The sequence below is a fragment of the Polyodon spathula genome, chromosome 2 (assembly GCF_017654505.1).
Source record: "Polyodon spathula isolate WHYD16114869_AA chromosome 2, ASM1765450v1, whole genome shotgun sequence".
Lineage (NCBI taxonomy): Eukaryota > Metazoa > Chordata > Actinopteri > Acipenseriformes > Polyodontidae > Polyodon > Polyodon spathula.
In genome coordinates this window covers 103,117,851-103,141,417 of record NC_054535.1, presented here as the reverse complement: position 1 = coordinate 103,141,417, position 23,567 = coordinate 103,117,851, and the positions used below count along the sequence as shown (strand labels likewise).

Here is a 23,567-nt window from a genome sequence, read left to right as displayed (position 1 = left end):
AAGCAAGTGAAACATTTAAAGGAGGGTTGGCTTAGTCACTTGGGGTATATCCACACATGCTTGCTGGGGTCGATTGCTGAGTATTGGTCCTGACACAGAACATGCCATGGGGAACACAATGGCACTATAAAAATGTCCATAGGGGTGCTGTTCTAACCCATTTTACATAGTTGCTTAACTATGAAAGTTAACACCACTAAGTGATACAATGTGGTATTAACCATTTACTGCCCTGGGTATGTTGCAATAGTATTTAATAACAAGTTTCTCAATCTCAAATATATTGGACACTGGGCAGCAAAGGGTTAATGAGCTGAGGCCTCAAATACACAACTATATCGCTGCTAATTAAGCATATGTTATTCACATACTGGCAATGGGCAACCAAAAATCATCACTCTAGGTTGGCTAGATAAAAAAGAATTCTTTCAATCCTAAAATTCTAGGTGATGCTAAACTTTTGGCCACAGCTGTATTATATTCCTCCTTTTCTCCCTGTTCAATTATACGAGTTACACATGTCGGTACTTTGACCCTAACCCTGTTTCCATGGAAACTTGGTCATACTCAAGAGGGGAGAAGCTGAAGCGAAGGAGAGAGATCTCCAAGGCTATGTATGCCTGTCAGTGGTTTTTCAGAACAGAATTCAAAACAGAGGGATCCTGGTAATTAGTGTGTACTGAAGGAAATGTTGGTACATTTGGAATCTAACAATAAGTAATTTTACCTCTGAGGTGTTTGGTGCTCAAATTACACATTTAAGATACACAATATCAAAGTGTGTTGATTGTAATCTCCTTATTTGATAATGTCAACAATTAATAGGTATGACAGGCAAGACTACTGATTACATATGCTTCCTATTTTGAGGAAAAGCTTTTGCTGGGCTGGATCCTTCTCATATAGGCTGTGGCATGATAAGAGACAAAGTGTCCTCAGACAGGCATTACGAGAAGCCACAAGTGAAGTGAAACCAAAATTAGAGTCAAAGCAAGTCTTGTGCTCTTCAAGCTGTGATGTATACAGGTGGAAATGAGTGCCAGGGGAACAGCAGTGCGCCCCAGTGGGAGGGACGAAGGACGAGGTAATAACAGAGTGTGATGCAGCTTGAGCCGTTGGGGTATCACAGCCAGGGCAGCAGGCATTCAAGAGCAAGCGGAGGAGGTAGACCCAGCCACTGTAAAAAGACAAGACAGGGGGACGAGCTAAAGGCACACACATGCAAAAGAAACTAGAAAACGTGTCTGTGAACAAAAACAATGTCTACAACTTTGATTGAGCTTCCTGTTTTTAAATGGACCACTGCTATCTCTCCACAGCCACCCTGTAATTTGATAGGTTTTACTGTGATTGTAAGAGACACACCACACTCAAGAGTTATGTGTCTGTAAAATGAACTGTGTGTCTGTACAAACCTGACTAGACCTGTGTATTCCCCCCCCCCCCCCCCCCCCCCCCCATATCTACCCACATGAAAAAAACGCATTATGTATCATCAACTAATCCTTGGTTACAGCATGCCAGAAAAAGAGTCTGAGAATAGACTGACAAAAACAGAATGTCTCCCACTTGACAGCCTTTTAGACACAACTAGATAGCAGTAGCAATGATAAAAGGAACTCTGCAGCACTATACTAAAAGAACAGGAGGAATGTTTTCAGGGAGAGTGCCAAGGGTAATTGGAGGAAACCAAAGTCTCGTTGTTATCAAAATGATTAGGATAAATCATATTCTTGAAACTGCTGTTGTTGAACAACCACCTAGAACAGTTTCATAAATATTTTGTTTATCAAAACGAAAGTTTTGTGACTAGAGCCTGATACGACAGACCTGATATACATAGAGATGCATATATGTGTATAATGTAGATGCTGACTTTTTACTGATGTTTATCCATGAACTGAAGAGCCTCAGAAGCACAAACACTTTGCATGGCCTGTTCTAGAACTTTTTTTTTTTTTGTAACATAATGGTTTGGTTATGGTGCTGTTGATGGAAACAGTCACCCTGGGTTCCAGTTGTAAGAAAATCCTATTAAACTAGACTTGCCTTTTCTTGAAAGGTTATCTTGTAATGGATGCTTTGTCTAGACAGCTGTTATACTCCAACTTACCTGAAAAACATTCTCAATCAGCCGGGGGCTGTCATTGTCAGGTAGTAGTTTCAGTCTTTGCAAGGTGACTTTACATGCACTGTAGCAGCTATTCGGGGGGTATGCATTCAATGAAAGCCTTACTATAGCCTTAACAGCATGCATTTTGCTCTTGTTTACCTTTGCAAGAATGAAGGTAAAGTGTAAAACAACAAACCAATGGTTTCCATATAGTTCCTTTGCTTAACTATTCTAATAACAGACAGTAAATATAAATAACAGGCTTCTCGTAATAACCCAATAAATTAGCTGTTTACATCATCCAGTTAGGAAATGGCTATCCCCCCCCAATAAGCTACAAGGCCAATACATACTGCAGAGACATTTCAGAAACAGGCCAGGCTTAAACTAATCCAGAAATGAGTCCATAAGACAGGACCATTTTTATACAGACACCCCAAGACAGACATAAACATATTAGAACATAATGTTCATTGTGTTCCAGGCAATTGCCTTTCTAGAGGATATTTTGTATTATCAATTAGAGCCACATAAACACCTTTGGCCTAGTATGTAAGCTATTTGTCCACACAGAAGAGTTATGGCCACAGCTGTCTATTCAGGTCCTGTTTTGATGTAGATGTCAGTGGCATTAGTTAAGCCCATAAGCAAACAAGACCCAACTGGGTGTGTTATTAAGCGGTAATAAACAAGAGATGCAGACACACTAACAGATAAATAAGAGTTCTATAGTCTTTGTAGAGGAGTGGACAAAGCATTTGTTTGTATTTTCACTATTGCAGAGAGTGAGAAAGCTGTCTGTCACAGGATAATGAAGTATGCAATTATCCTAACAGACAGCTTATTCACTCGGCATTCTTCTGCCGCCTTTGAGTATCAGTAAGTCTTGACCAGAGATAAACCCATCTTAAGTGGCATTCTGTGGCACTGTAGAGCTAAATTGAATTGATTAAAAATGAGAAATACAAAAACAATTAAATCAGAAGGCAAAAATGTGTGTTTTATACATTATGTTTAAAAGCATTACAAATGATAGTAACCCCCTCCCCCTCCCCAGAACCAGTTGTAAGGTGGCATGGTTACGCTCCCATTTCCCCATAATGCCATTCCACTATTACATTCATTCTCGTTATAAGGCGAAACACAAGTCTTGTAACTATGGCTCCTGACTAGCATTCTAAGGAGGAGCATTAGGTTGGTCCATTTGCTCATGGACATAAAGGATTTGGCATCACTCATAAATCAGTTGAATAGTATTAAAGAGAACAGTATTGTTTTGTTCATAGAAAACCAGGGCAGGATTTACATATATTATTACATGTTGTGCATCTTATCTGTACTGTAGATGCCTGTATGGTGTGTAATATCTGTTCCTCAATTCTTATTTACCAGGATTCGCTCGCACCTTTTTACTAAGTGCTGCAAAATCTTCCTGTCAACATCTGCATTTTATCATCTTGAATTTTGCGTGACAAATGTGGAAATAATCAAACTGTCTAGTGTTATTTATCGTAACAGACAATTAACATCTGCTTTTGTTTTGTTTTTGTTTCTTCCAGTAAACTGTGAGAACAATAAAAAACACAAACAGGTTACTGATGCAAATTGATTTTCCACATCCTGTATTATAAAAAACAAAATGATAACATTGCTTTCTGCATCCTTTCGTTTATACTGTGCTGTACTATGGTGCAATATTCTATGGTATAATAAGTTTTGGTAGCACGTGGATAGTAATGTAATTACTGTAATAACTGGGTAACTACATTGGTTCTTGTCTCTTTACAGGATAACTACTTTGTAACTACATTAAATATAATCTTGTTTTTGGATTTAATTACATGGTAACGCATAATACTCACCTATTCAATTGGTAATTACCATGTAAGAGCATCAGGCATTGGTAGTTAGTGTGTTATTACTATGTAATTACACGATAATGCCTCTGTAATCTAAAGTGCTACCAAAGTGTCCATCAGCACAACCACTGCATTCAACCTGGAAGGTGCAGTGAACTTACCAGCATCGTATTCTTGTGGATCAAAGACCTTTAGTAAAACTCATCTTTACCAAATGGTCTTGAAGCAGCAGTTTGAATTTTGAGTAACTGGTCCCACTGCTTTTCATTCTCATTTTGACTTCTATTTGGCAGTAATCCTTCCCCCTACAAACTACTGGAATAAACTTGGCAAGAGTAAATCCATTCCTATATGAAAAACACTACCGTACCATCCAAAAACACAGTGCTTATAGTGCTTTTACCTCATCTCATCTCACCAACAGTGAAAAGAATCTGGACAGGCAGTGCATCACATAACACCAAGTAAGTGAACGAACCTCAGAATAGCATTCTGTTTTACCTTGACTAAACCCAGCCAGTATATTTTTCAGTCTCAGCCTTAATTTTTGTAAAACTAATTACCAGATGATTACCGGGACACATAGGTGAATACTTGAAATGAAGCATTGCCTCTGTGTTTCCCATAGAAAGTTAGTTGTTACATTGCTGTAAAACCAAAGGTCAGGCATTGCTGTACTGTGCTTCCTGTTCTGGGCTCTGTGATTGAAAACGAGTGTGTGCAGATGATACAGTGCCATTTCAGGGAAACTAAACGCTTCCTGATAATGGTAGTACATAGTTTTAATGGTGCTGTTAACATGTACCGTACATTTATGTAAACATTGATAAACATAGTGTCACACATGGAGCGCTGCATACAGATGGTCTTTTTTGTTTGTTGTACAGCTGTTTTAGGGGAAAGATACACTTAGAGAACAGTATAGAAGTTGAATTGCAACTAGGTCCAAAGGTTTGTTGGACCTTGCTTTTCTTTGTTTTTTTTCGATTCTGGCCAATTGAGAATAGTAAAGCAGCAGCACGGTGGTTATTTACATGTGGACAGTAGTAGTAAACATAAGCTGAAGGACATTGTTTCAAGCTTTGGAATTAAAACAAACAAAAAATAAATAATTGTGTCTACTGCATTAAATCTCCAGCAGTAATATTATTGTTTAATGTTCCTTCTATCTGTGTGGTTTCAGAAAGGACCGATGTTATGAGCTTTGCTGGTGGAGGTACTGTACATGCACTGACTGTTAGACGTCTGTAGCGTCTAATTCAGTTGTAATGAAAAGGGCATCCAAGGCTGTACATATATTATGGCTATAATTACCAGTTTAGCAGTAAAGCTGCATGGTTTAGAGCAAAGGTTCCCAAATAAGAATAAATAAAAACAACGATAAAATACAAATGAAGACAAAAATAAGATTCAAAATAGAAAGCTTAGATGAAGTTTATTTACAGTGTTACAGGCTTAAGAAATGCTTTTCACCTGTCAATTTTCTTATGGCATGCTAATAGTGGGCCATAGTGCCTAATGCAGCTGAACAGGGGGGCCTAGGGTAAAAAAGTGTGGGCTTAAACCCTAATGTTTACATGGCTTGGCTGGGATTTTACTGCTGCAAAATAAATGAATGGCTAAAACAATGTTTGCATAGTAACAGAATATTGCAGAATGAAAGCATTGCGCTGTTGTAGGGAGTGGGAGTAGTGTGATTGAAACTAGCTCAGCAGCAGATCCTTTCTTCATTCCCTAGACCAGCATGGCACATAAGTGCAATAGAGTGACCTATCTATCTAGCATTTGTATAGTGCCCTTCGTCTGTTCACATCACAGAGCACTTCACATAAAAAGAACATGGGACAGTTCTAACAGTTAAAGGCAGCTCTGAACAGATGGGATTTCAGTAGCCGACCAAAAGTTGCATGTCGGATTTCGTCTGAGAGGGCATTCCAGGCTTTTGGGGCATAACAGCCTGTCACGTCTGCTGCGTTTGCAGATTTTCACGTACTCTTTTTATTCGGTCTTATTTATTTTCTGTTCACTCTGCACACACTCTTAACTCAGGGGAGACGTTAGGAGGACAGAGATGTTATAAACTCCTAGTGGTTTATGTTCGAGCACTGGACGAGCTTGTATGTATGTCCATATAACCCCTATTTAATCAAGAAAAACACTCAAGACTCGTTCATTTGAAGTTTTACGAATCAGAGCAATGCTCCTTCGCTTTATTAAAATGCTTTAATATTGGAAAGGTAGTTCGTGAATACCACCAAAATCCATAAACATGCAACAACAATTAACGTTTCTAAGTTAGTTGCAAGTTCAGCATTAATACTTCAATTGGCATGATACATCTCCGTGTATCAGTGTAGCCACCGGGCCAGCTATACACACGCCAATGACCTCATACACTTAGACGTATTTGTGCAGCCACCGGGCCAGCTATACACACGCCAATGACCTCATAGACGTATTTGTGCAGCCACCGGGCCAGCTATACAGACGGTCTAAAAAAGAAAGCACCCACTTCTATATTTCAGTTCATTCAATATAACAGTCTCTCAAAAACTAAAACATAGTTTCAATACCTTATAGCAATACAACCAATACATGTGAGATATAATATTGTAGATAATATGCTTACCTCCTATTATAAGGAAAAGTAGCGTGAACAAAGGAATCAGGATTGTCTTGTGGAGATCTGCAAATGATGGACCACGTCACTCTGCCAAGCTGTCTTGATTGTGGTACCCCTTTACGAAAGGTGTGAGGTTTTATAGGATTTGTCTCCATAGGAATACATGGAGAATCTTTATCAAATCCAATCTTATCTCTTTGGCACACAACAGCCTAAAAATTTACAGCCTTGTGCCAACAATTAATTAAAATGTAACACCTGGTCCACACATCCGATCATGATCTCACCAGCTCATCTCTCGACCCCTCCTCTATCTAAAAAGCTAGGTGAAACATAGTTCACTGGACTCTTATTGTCCCCACAGGACCCTTGCTGTTCCTTTATTTCATATGTGCAGACAAAGAGAATAATATTATTTTGAATATATGGGTGTTGTTTAAAATATATACAACACTATTAGTTATGATTATATTGATTATATGTATTAATATCTAAGTATATATTCCCTCATGCCATTCTATTCTTCAAATTAGTTTTCCTTCTCTCTTTACAGGCGTGTGCTTAACAGATATTATAGGGAACTTCCATCTTATGTTTTTCTAATATAGAGTTTCTCTTCATGGATAATCTATTTGTTTTTTATTTAAGTGTAAGATTGTAATGTCTCTGTCCTATGAGTTTCTTAACAGCATGAACTCAGCTGAACTGCGGACGACCTCCTATTTTTGTTAGCTGCACAAAAACCAGCTAAAACCGGTTTGCTAGCTGTGCACTTAGCTTTCCAATTTCCAGCGATAATCAAGGTTTTTTCCAATTCTTCTATGGTGAGAAGACACTCTAACCTTGACGGTGATTGATAAGAGAACTCCACTCTTCGTGCCAACTATCCCTTCCCTTTCAGGCATGACTTTTAAGACAGGTTCACAGCAAGATATAAAGTTTTACCTTCTTCAAAACCTATCCTCTACTTTTAAAATTACTTTTTTATTATTTGTTTAAGCTTCTTATTTTATATTTCAAATAACATCTCTTCATGTTGCATCATCTTTTAACTCGGTCAAACCAAACAGTTTATTCCCTATGGCACACGATTACTAACTATTTTAAATGTAAACTTATCTTGATGAGAAACAATTTCATGTATATTATTATAACAGGCAGTGTTAAGCATATGGTCTTACACGCACAAATAGTTTATAGTAAAAAGCAAGCATATTAAACCTTATTTCAACATTTAACAACATTTTCTTAAGCTAAAAAGGGTGCTGTAGAGACTTAGGATTCAATTCTGGGAATCAAGCCCATCTTGATAAGGAACTGCCTAAAAACTGGCCACTTGTATCAAACTATATCAGTTTCTACTGCATGATTTTATATAAAGAAAATACATAAGTTTCACAATTACTGACTAAAACAGCATTAAGCGTTACTTTTGATTACACACTTACATAATTTTCCAAACTAAAGATTATACAAACAATACAAAGGATTATAACACATATTATTGCATTGATACATTTCATTTTAAATCCTCCAATCCATGTCCGGGGTTTCAGCTCGCTCCCAGCAAGACTCCACTTCAGTTTCGGGTTCAGCTTGGGTTGGTTCAGCAAACACGACAGTAGGCTCTCGAATCCATCGCCTCGCATCACAGGTGTGAGTTGCCATGGCCTTGACTTTGTACCTACAAGACACTTGTACATGCTTAGTAGGGACACCTTCCTCACATTCTAATTTTCTCAGATGTGCCCATTTTACTAAGTGACCCTTTCACAACTCATGTATTCAATCCTCTTAATATCTTTTTGTTTACATTTAAATGAGAGAAGGAAACTCTGACAGAATCATTGCATTCAAACAAGATTCTACAGTGTTTAGCCAAATGACTGCAGGCCGGACAAAGTCTGAGCCCAGTCACTGATGACTTGCTTTGGCACATATTACATGCACAATTAACAAGAGGATTATGTTTTACTTTATGTGTCAGGGTTACTTCTGCACCATGTATAATTGTTCTGGATCTGTACACATTGTTACTGTACATTTCTTTCTTCTCACACAAGGTCATTTTAGAAGGGATGCCATTCATCCAGAATACAGTAGGGGGCCAAAACTCACTGTTTTTCATATCAGCAGGCACCTAACTTGTAGTTTGTTTATCATCATCAGTTGGCAGACACAATACAACTGAATCTGAATCAGTTGATGAACCATGAGCCTTAGCTACTGAGATTCTTCATACAAAAGAATTCAATGTTTTACTGACCAGCCTAGCTGATTCAACGTTACTTGTGACATTCAGAACCCTCTCGAGCCGAATGTTTTGAGCTCGAGGGATCTGTAGCATTCCCCCGGTAGATGATCGCAAGGTGCACTTTGGAGAATGAGGGAATATCAGATGGGACAGATAGGTTGGGGTCAGATCATGCAATGACTTATACACCAGTAGAAGAATTTTATGGCCAGGACTTCACAGGGAACAATTTATACCTTACATGTCATACAGTTATGTTTAATATTACCCTAGACTGTAAGCATCAGTGTCTTGTTACTACATTTTCCATAGTTGCAGTACAGACTTGTTTAACAGTCCAGTTTGTTTAATTCCACATCTGTAACTTGAGCTGTTGTGACTGGCTACATACATGAGACAAATAGCCACCCTCCTGCTGGTCTGTACAGCAGTATGAGGTGTACAAATTACATATTACAACTCTTTTATAGGGCAGAAAGTAAAGCTGAAATGAAAAGGGGGATTTCCTTTTGTTGGTATAATAACATTTTAGAGGAAACAAAAAGAGAAATTGGGCCCAATCTTCTCGTCCAATCCCCTAGCTAAATTTGTGCCTCGCAAAAAAATAGTGCTTTGGCACAAAATGAGAGATATTCCAAAACTGCACAAAGCAGTTGCGAGACATTGGAATATAGCAGTTTCTTGAGCAATTCGCAAATCTGTTTATGCCTCGCAAAACTGTCTGAGCATTCACTACCAATATAGCAACTGCACACAACAGCCAAGCAAGAATGCAGAATGAGGGACAGTTACCTTTAGTAATGGCATTACCCTGACAAGATGCTATCATTGGTGTCACCACAGTATGTACCGATATGACAGCAGACAAGACCACACAATACATCGTGCACACTTACATACGGACCATTCAAATACACAATTGGCTCCACAGCTAGGCACCGAGTTTTCAAATTAATGTACTGATAACACCACTGTTTATTGAATACGGGCAGTATTGTATCACGAGGAAACACTATATAGGTTTCTTTAAAGGCCACCTGATCCGACATAGCTGTATGTTTTTGAAGTAAAATTTAAAAAAGGCTTTGGATACTGTCTGTTCTTTTTTTTTAATACAGTGCCTTGCAAAAGTATTCAGACCCCTGACTAATTCTCTCATATTACAGAATTACAAATGGTACATTGAAATTTCGTTCTGTTCGATATTTTATTTTAAAACACTAAAACTCAAAATCAGTTATTGTAAGGTGACATTGGTTTTATGTTGGGAAATATTTTTAAGAAAAATAAAAAACTGAAATATCTTGCTTGCATAAGTATTCAACCCCCACACATTAATACTCGGTAGAGCCACCTTTTGCTGCAATAACAGCTTTAAGTCTTTTGGGGTAAGTATTTACAAGCATTGCACACAGTGTCCGAGTGATTTTGGCCCATTCTTCTTGGCAGATTTGCTCCAGGTTGTTCAGGTTGGTTGGACGGCTCTTGTGGACCACAATTTTCAAATAGTGCCACAGATTCTCAATGGGATTGAAATCAGGACTTTGACTTGGCCACTGTAGGACATCAACCTTTTTGTTCTTGAGCCACTCCAATGTTGCTTTGGCCTTGTGCTTGGGATCATTGTCCTGCTGAAAGGTGAATTTCCTCCCAAGCTTCAGTTTTTTAGCGGACTGCAGCAGATTGTCTTGCAGTATTTTCCTGTATTTTGTTCCATCCATTCCTCCTTCAATTGTAACAAGATGCCCAGTCCCTGCTGATGAGAAGCATCCCCACAGCATGATGCTGCCACCACCATACTTCACTGTAGGGATGGTGTGTCTTGAGGCATGGGCAGTGTTAGGTTTGCGCCACAAATAGCGCTTTGAGTTTTGGCCAAAAAGCTCTATCTTGGTTTCATCTGACCACAAAACCTTGTCCCACATCGCAGCTGGGTCACTCTCATGCTTTCTGGCAAACTCCAGACATGCTTTCAGATGGTACTTTTTGAGTAACGGCTTCTTTCTTGCCACCCTCCCATACAGGCCAGTGTTATGCATATATATATATCATGCCATGACAAAGTCTTCTGTGGTAGAGCACTCTTTGATTTGTAAATGTAAAGAGTTTATTCAACTGCAAAGTAAACATCAATCAAGCATTTTTATATACACAATACATAGAAATGCGTTATGTTATTCATTCTACTCACTCATTTGAACATTATGATTAAGCCCAGTTTGTAAGGTTTTGAGTGTCGCCAGAATGGATTTTTTTCGTTATAACATTTTTTTTTTTTTCTGTAAGAATAATAATTAATTCTAAATACGCCCCTAAAATGTTAATTGTAGCCTACTATGATTTCTCTATAAATGAACAGTCTCTGTACAATTAGCAACATCGACATTCAGCAGACTGGACAGCTGCATAAACGGCCAGAAATTACAGTTAACAGAACTGTTTGTCCCACCTCAGCTAACTTATGAATGGACTGCTGCAGAGAAAATGCAGGTCTTTGATTGGTTGATCATATCACCCGTCTGGCTTTAGGAAAACATAAGCATGCCTTTCACAGCAAGAGTGCCCTGACTGTGATTGGCTCTCCGAAGTGCAGCTGCTCACCCCTACACCCTTAATACGCAGCAATCTATGGAATAGATTAATAAAGCAACAGGCCACAAGTTGGGTGTATGATGTAGTTATACAATTAATTTACAGATGTGTGACAACACCCAGCAAAGATACTGCACTATTGTACATTTGTACTATTGCACCCAACTCCAGAGTGGACTGTTACTCTGACACTATTTGAGCCAGCGGTGCACAGTTATTGGAACTAGCGCATTGCAATTATCGCGCAGATATTGGTATATTCAGACTAATTAGGGCTTTCGCCCAATTCAAATTTGATTGCATTATGTGCATATTGAATGTCCACCTAGAATACATTTGCATCTCATGTTTCTAATTAAAGATACATTACCGTATACTAATAGGACCGCATTAAAGAAACAGAAGGAAGGCAGTGTGCTGGACAGAGGTGAGTGCATGTTTCCACACTCGTCTGTTGGACATGGGAATACGCTATAAATGTCACTATGATATGCACATGTTTATATGTTATGGAAACAAAAAAAGAGGCTTATTGCTTGTATGTTTTTGCTGCAAATTGACTATAGTGATGCAGTATATAGGTTTGCATCACCATCAACTTTAGGTAAACTGGACTCGCTATATCATGCAGTGTTGAGGTACAATACAAATACAAGATTTAATACTCATCATTGTATATTATATAATTTGGTAGGCTGGACTTCTTTGGCTTTTGCAGCTTGAAGCACTGGTATATTCTGGTATATTCTGGTATATAAGGCTATTCAATATAAAGTATATGAATATACTTATTTAATCGAAAACCTTATAGCTTCCCATAGTAACTGTAGCTTCAGATCTCATTCTTTTTTGCATTTTAAAATCCCAAATGTGCGTACTGAGGCTGGTAGAGGATCCTTTGCTTATTATGCCCCATGGTCATGCAATGAGTTCCAGTCCAAACTAAAGTTGCAGACCCAGATGTCTTTATTGCAATTTAAGAGTAAACTTCATGATTTCGTGACTGAGAGTTGTATTTGTTTTAAGTAGTCGAGTTACATACTTTTGTGTATTGTGTACTTCTTCTTGTTGTCCAATTGACTTGCTGCTGCCTGCTTGGCTATGTCTCACTTGTAAAAGAGGTTTCAATCTCAATTTGACTACAAGGAGAATATATATATATATATCCTGGTATTGACTGTTGATCAACCAAAAATAAAAATAGGAAGATATTGCATAGTCTAGAAGGGCTAGTAGGGCTAGATACACATAAAGACAGACACTACCAATTGCTCAGACAAGGCATGACTGCGCAGGTTTGTTCTGGCCAGGTCATCATGCAGCATGTGGCATAGATGAGTCGAGATGATACCTGGACACGATTTGTTCATTGCTGAGCTCCTCGTGTGTGTGCCGAGGCCAGTGCATCCTTTCAGCATATCTTCGCCTATGTCGGGGTTGCTGTTGCTGAGTGTGTCTTGCATCATTCATATCCACATGTCGTTGGACACGCTGCACGCTACCCACGTTTCCCATTGTTGCCTGTTTGTAGTCAGTGCTGGAATGGTAGTGTGCGCGGAGTTAACGCAATCCTTTTACAATCCTTATTCTGCATGTCACAAACCTGGTTTTGTGCTTGGCGCATACCTTCGAATATACCAGGATCACACGTATTGTCGGCTACTCCCCCCATATTGCATGATGCATACATTTTATTTCTGCACAGCGCAGAATGGATTGTGACGTGCAAAAGGACATTTCGAATATGGCAACTTGGCACAATTTCGACACAATGGCCATTTGCGACGCGCATACCCCTCTGCGCGGTGCGCAAACCTTTCAAAGATCTGGCCCAGTGTGTTTTGTGTTGACAGAAAAAAATCACTTCAAAAGAGAAGCTAATTGGCAACATTTGCAAAGCTAAACCAGTTAATCATTAGTTGATACTTTTTTACACTTGAAGTTAATCTGTTTACTGGGCACACACACAATGAACTTTTAGCTGGGTGTATATCCTTGAACAAGGCTCTGTTTTATTTTGCATGCCCTGAAGCAGGGGAAGAAAATGTATCTCCTCCAGTCCAGATTTCTGTTCCAGCAATGAAGCCGATGACCAGGTCCTACAGTACCTAATCAATTAATAAAAGATAAAAAGACTTGTGTTGCTGTTTACTGTAATTATAACAGTGAATGATATCAGCCTTACAGTGGGAGAAACCTCCCACTGTAATTGTGTTTAGTTTAAATACTGATATTCACAAAACCTCCCACTGTAATTGTGTTTAGTTTAAATACTGATGTTCCTGAAACTGTGGCTGTTGCTGGTTTCTTTAACAACATGAGCATCAACCTTTATTATATTCATACAAACATTATTTAAATAACTTACGACTCTTTGTGAATAGGGTCCTAGGGGCCACATTTATCAATTAATTAATACCAAAATGCAATTTGAACCTCATTTCTGAAAGTAACAAACAACTTTTAGGGCTACAATAATCAAAAGCACGGCTTAGTTTTGTATGACTAATGATGTAACATTACCAGTTCCTTTTTTCACAAAAACAAGTTGAATTTTGGACAAATACCTTGGTAATTATGACCCTATATCAAGAAGATACTATTTTTTTTTCTATATTTTCAGGATTGTAAGTTTTCAATTCTTCCACAAGAGGGCGGTGCTGTAATTTGCTGTATACAGTCTGCACTCACATATCCAACCCTATGAAATGTTGACTTCAGTGACGGTTAAACACGTGTGACGCATATCTGATTATTTCATTCTGGCCGGTCCAACCCTTGTCTGTTTTATGTTATACTTGATGTTGTAGGAATCTGAACAATGTTTATTTTTTCCAATCAATCATCCTCTGTACTGTACCCTGAATCCATGTTGGTTAACTACAAAACCTGATGTGACCAACCATCTGATGGTGTTCAGCCTAGATAACACAACTATCATTCATCATCAACATGTCACAGTGACAGAGCATACAGTCACAATATATTGTATGCACCATGTTCTGGATTGCTACATTTGACTAATTACAGTACAAACAGTCCCATGCCACACAAGATTATGTACTTCACCTCTTCAGACTGAGCAGGTAATGGCATCCTAAATGCAAAAGACCAGAGCAATGGTTCAATGCACTGGAGGTTCAGTTTCTTACCTGTTTAATATTCAGTTGTTCTCTGGCATTCTCTTTTGTTCCTTATGAGGCTTATGCCTTTTTTCAGCGGCTGATGAAGTAGAATTTCTGTTATTTCAGGCTCTCAGATGCTTAAAGTGGTTGTAGCTGAGGTAAACTGACTGAATGTAACAGATTTCCTGTGAGTAAAGCATGCAAGCTGAAAACTCTGTTTAAAATCAAACTACGTGTTTGATACAACACATGTTTCTTTCAGAACAGCACCTTTGAGACCCCCTTTCTCGTGATTGGAAGTGCACAACAGTTCAGATGAATGGAATTACCATTTCAAGGAAAGGAATAAGGAAAAGAGTTGGCTACAGGCACAGTGAAGTCCATTTATTTGACTCAGCAGTAGATCTGTTACCTAAAGCCCAGCTTAGCTGTTTAATCCAATTCGAATCTGGGTTTTATGTGCACATCAGCGATAAGTTTGACGATTTGGAAAATAATTAAAACTGAAACATGCTTCTCTCTGATCTTTAGATTTCCTGCCATTCTACATGTACAACAAGCAATGAAATTTGCCTCAAACAGAAATGAAAGCCTCTTCTTTTTCTACAGTCCTTCATGAAGCCTGTTGTGTGTGTTTGATTTCAGGGGGTCTATGTCTTCATGGTGTACTTTATACTGCACAGTCAGCTCTGTTGGCCGGTCAAAGCCAGCTACAGTGTGGAGATGAGTGGACCCCCGAGCCCAGGATCAGCATTTCAGGGGAGTGGAAGTCCTTCCGTGGGGGGAGAGATCAGCAAGTCCACCCAGAACCTTATAACTGCCATGGAGGAGGTAACTTTACTTTAAGATGGGCTTTTTTTCATTTTGTTTAGTATTTTTATAGTTAAAGATAATTATTATGTGATTTAAATTAAATTTTGTCTAATTTTGACCACAAAACATGTAAGTAGAGGATCCTTTTTGACTGCTGCACCGACACTACTGGTAAATCATGCTGCTTTATCGACCACTCACTTGCTAGATGAAAAATAAAGTTTGTAAATAATTTGGCCTTAAACAGACATAAATATGTTGAATTTTATGCAGGGAAGAATCTATCTGAGTAAACCGTTACTTAGAAAAGTGTTTGAGATGTTTTTAATAATGATCTGGTCCACCCTGAAATCTTTCTATGACTGCTATTTTACAATGCTGCAAAGGTTTGTGCACCCTCAAATAATCTTTTTGTTTTTGCTTCATTACTACTTTTGTTTGTTTTAATGGTGTTGTGTAATGCTGGTTCTGAAAAAAAAAAGCATGGATTTCATAACCGGTCCCCTCACAATTGGAATATAAGAGTGCATTCTAGGTAGGTAGCATTCTTTGATTCTGTATTGTCAGCCAATGGGTTAGTACTCAGGGTCTGTTTTGGGGTCCAGAGACCCCAGGAATACTGTATTTACAACCTCACAGTAAATTTGATCAGAAGAGACCCCACAATGTTATCACTACTGTTTATAACTTGCTTAATGATGGCCTAATAATAATGTAATTGGCATAATCTGGAGAATCAATATAGTGATAATGTAGTAATAAAGCACATTTCACTAAAGGTAAATTGTATATAATTGTGCAGGTAAAAAAACAAAACAAATAGAGACTTAACTTAATTGCATTTACAATGAGAAAACAACAAGGATTCTCCTAGCGAACCCAAAGACAGTGTATATGTGTGTAGGCATTTAGAACAGAACTGCCTTTATGAGCTGTCGTTGTGGCATGATAACAACGTACTTTGTATTAAACGTCATGGAAGCGAGATTACGCTTCTCTTTCTAGAAGCCCATACAGTGTACATTAAAAAGGCATTTCGCTATAATTTCTTCCACCCCAAGATCTGAGATTCATATTTTCCGCAGCAGGGGAAAGTATAAAACCAGGCCTGACAGCAGAATGATTGCATGTTTGCATTGGCACGACCCCATTCCACTGAAGTCCAATAATCCTGTTTTATTCATGAAAGCACATTTTAGGGTTTACAACTCACACTTTCAGATCAGGAGCCTATTGGTGCCAAAAAACTTTTCAACTTCGAAAGTGGACGTGTTACAAAGAGCTGTGCCTGATTTTACCTAACTAAACATTTTGTACCAATCACTGATCCGACAACAATTGAACCAAATTTCTCTCTCCCATCAAAGAGCCCTGACTGCCAGGGAAATGTTCCTGTGAGAATGAAATGAGAAAGGCCTCTATTACAGCGGTAGGCTCTTGATGCTATTATGGCTGTTCGGTATTGCAAAGGGGATTTTGATTTGATCAACGGAGCCCTGCAGGGTAATCTCAATGCCAGATTGGTTCTGTGACAAAACAATAAGGCTTGTTCTAGAAGAGTGGGGGCTGCATAGCAGTATCTATCATTTCTGTCCAGGAAAGTGCAGATTGCAGTGTGTAAGCTGTCAAAGCAAAAACAAACTTCCTTTTTTACTTGGCGGAAACAGTCATGGAGAAGGAGATTGCAATGCACTAAAGAGAATTAGAAACAAAAGCGTTTATTTATTTGGCACGACTTAGGACATGTGCCCGGAGGACACAAGAACATAAGAACATAAGAAATTTTACAAACGAGAGGAGGGTTTGATTGTTAATAACTTTTTGATCCCAAAATCTCATCAAGCAGCTTCTTGAAGGATCCCACGGTCAGCTTCAACAACATTACTGGGGAGTTAGTTCCAGACCCTCACTATTCTGTGTGTAAAAAAGTGCCTTCTATTTTATGTTCTGAATGCCCCTTTGTCTAATCTCCATTTGTGACCCCTGATCCTTGTTTCTTTTTTCAGGTCGAAAAAGTCCCTTGGGTTGACATTGTCAATACCTTTTAGAATTTTGAATGCTTGAGTTAGGTTGCAGCGTAGTCTTCTTTGTTCAAGACTGAATAGATTCAATTCTTTTAGCCTGTCTGCATATGACATGCCTTTTAAACCCAGAATAAAGCACATTACGTCGCTCTTGGATATGTCTGGAAAACTGAGCATCCCATTGTGATGAAACTCATTCAAGGGATTCTTTACCAAAGAGTTATGACATCCTGATGGCCTGCTTGTTCGTGATTTCTGGCTTTGGTTGGTTAAGCAACACAGAATGTGTGTTCTTTAGCAATGAGGGGATGTTTGTGTGGAAAATCTAGTAGACAAGGGCTTGAGGAAACAATACTACTGAAGTTAATGATTACACAAAACAGGACAACCGAAATTTGTTGTGGTTTATTTTTATTTATTTATTTTGTCATGTGGCTGGTTGAGATGAGAATCTGAGTTTGATTAAGATGATACTCTCCAGGAGTATGTGAACTGGATTAGTTTTCTAGCTGTGTGGCGTCTGTCTTCTAAGCAAGGCACGTCTTTCATGCAAATCCGTGAGACTGAATAATATGAGGTCAATTGAAAATAATGGCGCTTGAGTGGTATCTAATTTGTGATTGATTCTGATCCCTGCTTTCGTCGAAGCAGTATGTACCTCCAGTGCTGTGTCTAATGTAGTTGTTAATTAGTTGTTAAGCCTTAGTATTTTCAAGCTGTAAACCAAAGAAATGCTACAAGTGCAATACTTATTATTATTGGTCCCATATTCCTCAGAGATTATCAAGCTGTAGTACTTTTGAATAGCATTATAGAAATATATACATGGTGTGTAGGGCATCTCTTAAATAAGAGAAGTATATAGCAGAGAGGACTGCTAAGCAAAGCTGAAAACTGCAAAATTATGAAAATCATAGTGTACAGTGTGAGTGTCTTTATTAACGGCAGTGTTTTGGTAAATATTTGAAGCTGGCATTTAACCTCTAAATGAATGTATAGCAAACACTGGCAGACAGGTCCCTCCCACACAATATCAATGAAAGTAAAGCAAATACCAAGTCAGGCAGGAAACTTTCCTGGAAAGCCGAGTGACCTCCCACCCCCACTTCACTTTGCTCTGCCCATTTTTCAAACAAGCAATATCACGTTACCTTGCAGGCATTCTCGATACGATACAGGCAGCTCCCAGAAACTCAAATTATGTGAAATCTAAATACCTTACTGTAGTTTTTTGCTAACTTAATAATTACATGTTTGTATTAAATTGGTTATAATTTGTATGCTGTGAATAAAGTTTCCACTGCTTATGTACTGCATGTCCATGTATTGCACTGTCCTGTAGGTTTGATTGTACTGTTATACCCAAACAAAGTCTGTTGGCAATATAGAAACTACAAGAGGGCAGGTGTAAAGGGTAAACAAGATGCATCTACTGCAATGTTTGTTTGTTTTTCCCACATTTAAACAGATGTATAGTTTTATTTGAAAGCAAGTCATTATGAATGGCCGGTCTTAATGTTCATGTTCCTCCTCAATAATGAGTGTTGTTGTGTAGATGCCTCCAGACTGGGAGAGAACGTCATTGAGGCCCACCAGCCAGGCCAGCAGTGTCTTCAAGCAGAGTCCTCAGAACGGGAAAGCCTACACCACACAGGGAGGGTTTCCTAACAGCTTGCAGGTGGCAGAGGAGGAGTCCCAAGAGTTTGATGATCTAATATTTGCCTTAAAGACTGGTAAGTGAATCATCGCATTGTATTCTGTATGCAGTGTTTGGGCAAACGCTTAGAAACAGCTGTCATAACACCATTGCTTATAGGGTCACCGTGGGCTGGCAGGACAGCACTGATTCAGTCTTTAACTGTTCTGGTGTGGTACTGTATGACCAGGCCTCACTAATGTAGGCCTCTGGTTTCTTCAGGTAAGATGGGGGTTGAAATCCGCAGTGATCCCTTTTCTCCTGAATGGCCAATATGGTTATAAATAATTTAACTTCGAACAGGGAGGTGTGTGCTACAGCTGTCAAGTGTTTCTATTTATTTTGTGTTCAAACCCCTGTATTTTTTATTTACAACATGTGAACAAAGAAGAAAGGAGATTCAAATTAGATATCATAAATTATTTTTTAAAGCTATAAAGCTAACCAAGACCTTAAGTGATGTAAATAGTACAGTTTGTATCAAGGAGGGGAGAGCATGTCTATAACCCCAAATACAGATGTCTAACAACATCCACAGTACATGGCGTTATTTTAAAATATATTTTCAAAGACAATATAGTAAGTTGTTTCCTCTTTTCCAATATCATTTCATTTTATAGAAAGCCTGTGTAGGATAGATCCTGTCTTCTAGACCTTATAGTCAGCACAGTGTAATAAACAGGATAAACAATGAGTCCACAACCCACAGAAGCTCCCCAACCTTACTGCTTCCTACCTGAACTCTCAATCTGGCAAATGCAACTCTTAATTCTGCACCAAGCCCTTTTAAAACAAACAGTTCTACAGCGATGCCTGTTTTAACCAATCTACCAAGGGGAAATTTTTTCCTAACCTTCTGTTGAGCAGTTATGAATGTGCCGTCAGTGTCAGTACCTGCTAGATAATTTACCTTAAAGCCGAGGGGGTTTCATATAGAAAGAAAAGGGCAATTTAACTTTACACACCTCTAAGGAAGGACCTGCTTGCAGCTGCACTCCCCTATCTAGCCAGTAATGTAAGGGACTCTCTCAAAGATATTTCTCGCTCACTGGAATATGTTGACATGTCTCTAAGTTTACAGTGGAAATTAAGACCCAGAGAGGTAAAAAGTTAATATATGGTAATGACAGGCTATACTTTCTCTTTCAAGGAATGTTACGGCCAGTAACCTCAGAGAGAGCAAGCTTAGAGTCAGTTACCCAGCTCTGCTGGAACACTGTTGTACTGTGTCTAATAGCATGATTTTAACCAGGCTTCTTCATATTGTAACTCTGAATTGAATTATTTTACCGTTCACTCAGAAAGTTGATCTGTAAGTTTCCAATACTTGCCCTCAAGCACCAGTTGATCAATGCGATTTGGTTTCATGAGGTGTTAATTGAATCTAAATGTATATTTCTCCACATGTACTCTTTTGATTGCTTACAGTTATAATTTTCTGGAATGTTTCCCTCTAATTAAAAAGATAATTGAATTAAGCTCCTAGGTTTTTATTTTTTTATTTAACAAATGTTTATTTACATTGTGTGACAGAGGTTATGTTGATGGTTTTGAATACAGTGGCTCTCAAAAGTATTCACCCCCCCTTGGACTTTTCCATATTTTATTGTGTTACAACATGGAATCAAAATGGATTTAATTAGGAGTTTTTGCCACTGATCAACACAAAAAAGTCCATATTGTCAAAGTTAAAAATAAAATCTACAAATTGTTCTAAATTAATTACAAATACAAAACAGAAAATAATTGATTGCATAAGTATTCACCCCCTTGAGTCAATATTTGGTAGCAGCACCTTTGACAGCAATTACAGCCATGAGTCTATTTGGATAAGTCTCTACCAGCTTTGCACATCTAGACACTACAATTTTTGCCCATTCTTCCTTGCAAAATTGCTCAAGCTCCGTCAAGTTAGATTTGCGCCAAACATAGCTCTTAGCGTTGAGGCCAAAAAGCTATATTTTGGTCTCATCAGACCATAGAATCTTCTTCCATTTGGTCTCGGAGTCTCCCACATACCTTCTGGCAAACTCTAGCCAAGATTTGATGTGAAGTTTTTCAACAATGGCTTTCTTTTTGCCACTCTCCCATAAAGGCTAGTTTTGTGAAGCACCCAGGCTATTGTTGCCGTGTGCACAGTCTCTCCCAGCTGAGCCGTGGAAGACTGTAACTCCTTTACAGTTGCCATAGGCCTCTTGGTGGCCTCCCTGACTAGTGCCCTTCTCGCCTGGATACTCAGTTTTTGAGGTCAGCCTCTTCTAGACAGATTCACAATTGTGCCATATCCTCTCCATTTCTTAATAATGGACTTTACTGTGCTCTGATTGGTGCTTTTGAAGAACCTTATTCCGGATTTGCTTTGAATGTTCCTTGATCTTCATGATGTAGTTTTTGTTAGGAAATGTACTACCCAAATGTGGGAACTCCTAGAGACAGGTGTGTTTAACCTGAAATCATGTGAAACACCTTAACTGCACACAGGTGACTCCATTCAACTAATTATGTAACTTCTAAAGATAATTGGTTGCACCAGAGCTTATTTAGATGTGTCATAGCAAAGGGGGTGAATACTTATGCAATCAATTATTTTCTATTTTCTATTTGTAATTAATTTAGAACAATTTGTAGATTTCATTTTTCACTTTGACATTCTGGACTTTTTTGTGTTGATCAGTGGCAAAAACTCCTAATTAGATCAATTTTGATTCCATGTTGTAACACAATAAAATGTGGAAAAGTCCAAGGGGGGTGAATACTTTTGAGAGCCACTGTATATATATATATATATATATATATATATATATATATATATATATATATATATATATATATATATATATATATATATTTACATTTTCATCATGCATGCTATTGTGATGCCTGTCACAAACAGAACCCATTGACCCCACCAGCTCCACTCAGACCTGCTTGAGTTTATCTTCAGTTTCATCTTGTTACAGTCTTGCTTAATATATGTCCTTGACAGTGTGGGCTTTTTAAAAGAATAGTATAGTATTCTTTCATCAGGGTGCTTTTCTAGTGCTGTGCCCTTCTAAGAACATTACCAAGCTTTATTGCTGACAGCGACACAGCATCTTGTTTATTATTGCATGGTCATTCCTACACAAACTTGAACAACTGTAGCATGTGCAGTAGAAAAAACACGTCTCATAAATGTATCACGATTGGACAGTGCTCCAAATAGCTCCTCAGGCAATCAAAGGAAAACGTCCATACTTCACCATTGGATGTATGTATGTGAGGAAGTTCTTCAGTTCATAATGTTTCGTCCATATGAGAAATGGTCCACAGCATGATAAAAAGTCTCCAAATAAGTCTGCTGTTGGGATTGCTCTGCTCTCTTCTCCCTTAAATATTTGCTTCTCAAAATGTTTTTCATCAGCCACTGGATATTTTATTTGTTTGATCTAAATGGCAGTGTCTATAATTGCCACCATTGTTGAACTATTTCAGCACTAAGCAACTCAGCAAAATCTCAGCCCTGCTGTAACTAATTAAATAGTTTCAGGGTTTTCTATGGAAATACCCAAAATCAGGACGGGTTAACTAGCCTGCTGTGTTGAATAGCATTATTTATCATTACAATAGGACTCTTCATTAAATGCACCAAACACTTCGATTCTCAAAGATCCCCATGCCAATTATCCAAAGAGCAATATTTGTTCAGTCTATTGAACAGACCGTTTTAAACCCACATGCTTTATTACATGGAGTGTTTGTGAATGGAGTATTTCGATTGTGGAGAGGCTGAGGTGATTTATTATGACTGTGTATAGTCAATGGTCTCATGGTCAGTTTTTTCTGTGTCTTCTAGGTTCCAGTCTTAACATGAACGACAATGAGTCGGGTCACGCTAGTCAGGATGGAGGCAGCATTGCAAACTCACAGATTGTAGAGCTGAGAAGAATTCCCATCACAGACACTCATCTCTAACTCTTTACTTTTAAATGAAAAAAAAATCTTTATTTTTATATGGTACTTGTACTGCTTTTGCACTAAAACAAATTATGTAATTGGATAGAATGCTGTTAAAAAAATTCAGTAGGTGTTTGATACCATGAAAGATTGGTACAAGAGGGCTTAATTAAAACGTACTGCTTAAAGACAAAAAAAAGACTTACCCTAACTGGATGTAAATATTATGTAGAATAAATAGGTGAATAACACTGATCAGTTCATGTAACGTTGTAAATAAAACTTGCTACGAGTCCTCAAGGTCTTCTCGGAGATTATTCGGGGGGGGGGACCCTCTCTGAATCTGTTCCTCCTGAAACAGGCTTGGATATCTCAGAATCACCTGACCACCAGGTCTGGCATATATGCTGTTCCTATCATGACTGAAACTGGCTTGCTGTAAGGCGATTTCATATTTTGCAGCCCAATCCCACAAAAGTGTGTGCTACATAATGCAGTAAATGTCTTGTGCACTGTGTATAATGCATGTAAT

The 23,567-nt window shown here is 38.4% G+C and overlaps 1 pseudogene; it reads left to right on the top strand.

The window, feature by feature from the left end:
- Positions 1–23,322, top strand: part of LOC121327374 — a 144,362-nt pseudogene extending 121,040 nt beyond the window's left edge.
- Positions 23,323–23,567: the final 245 nt, after the last annotated feature.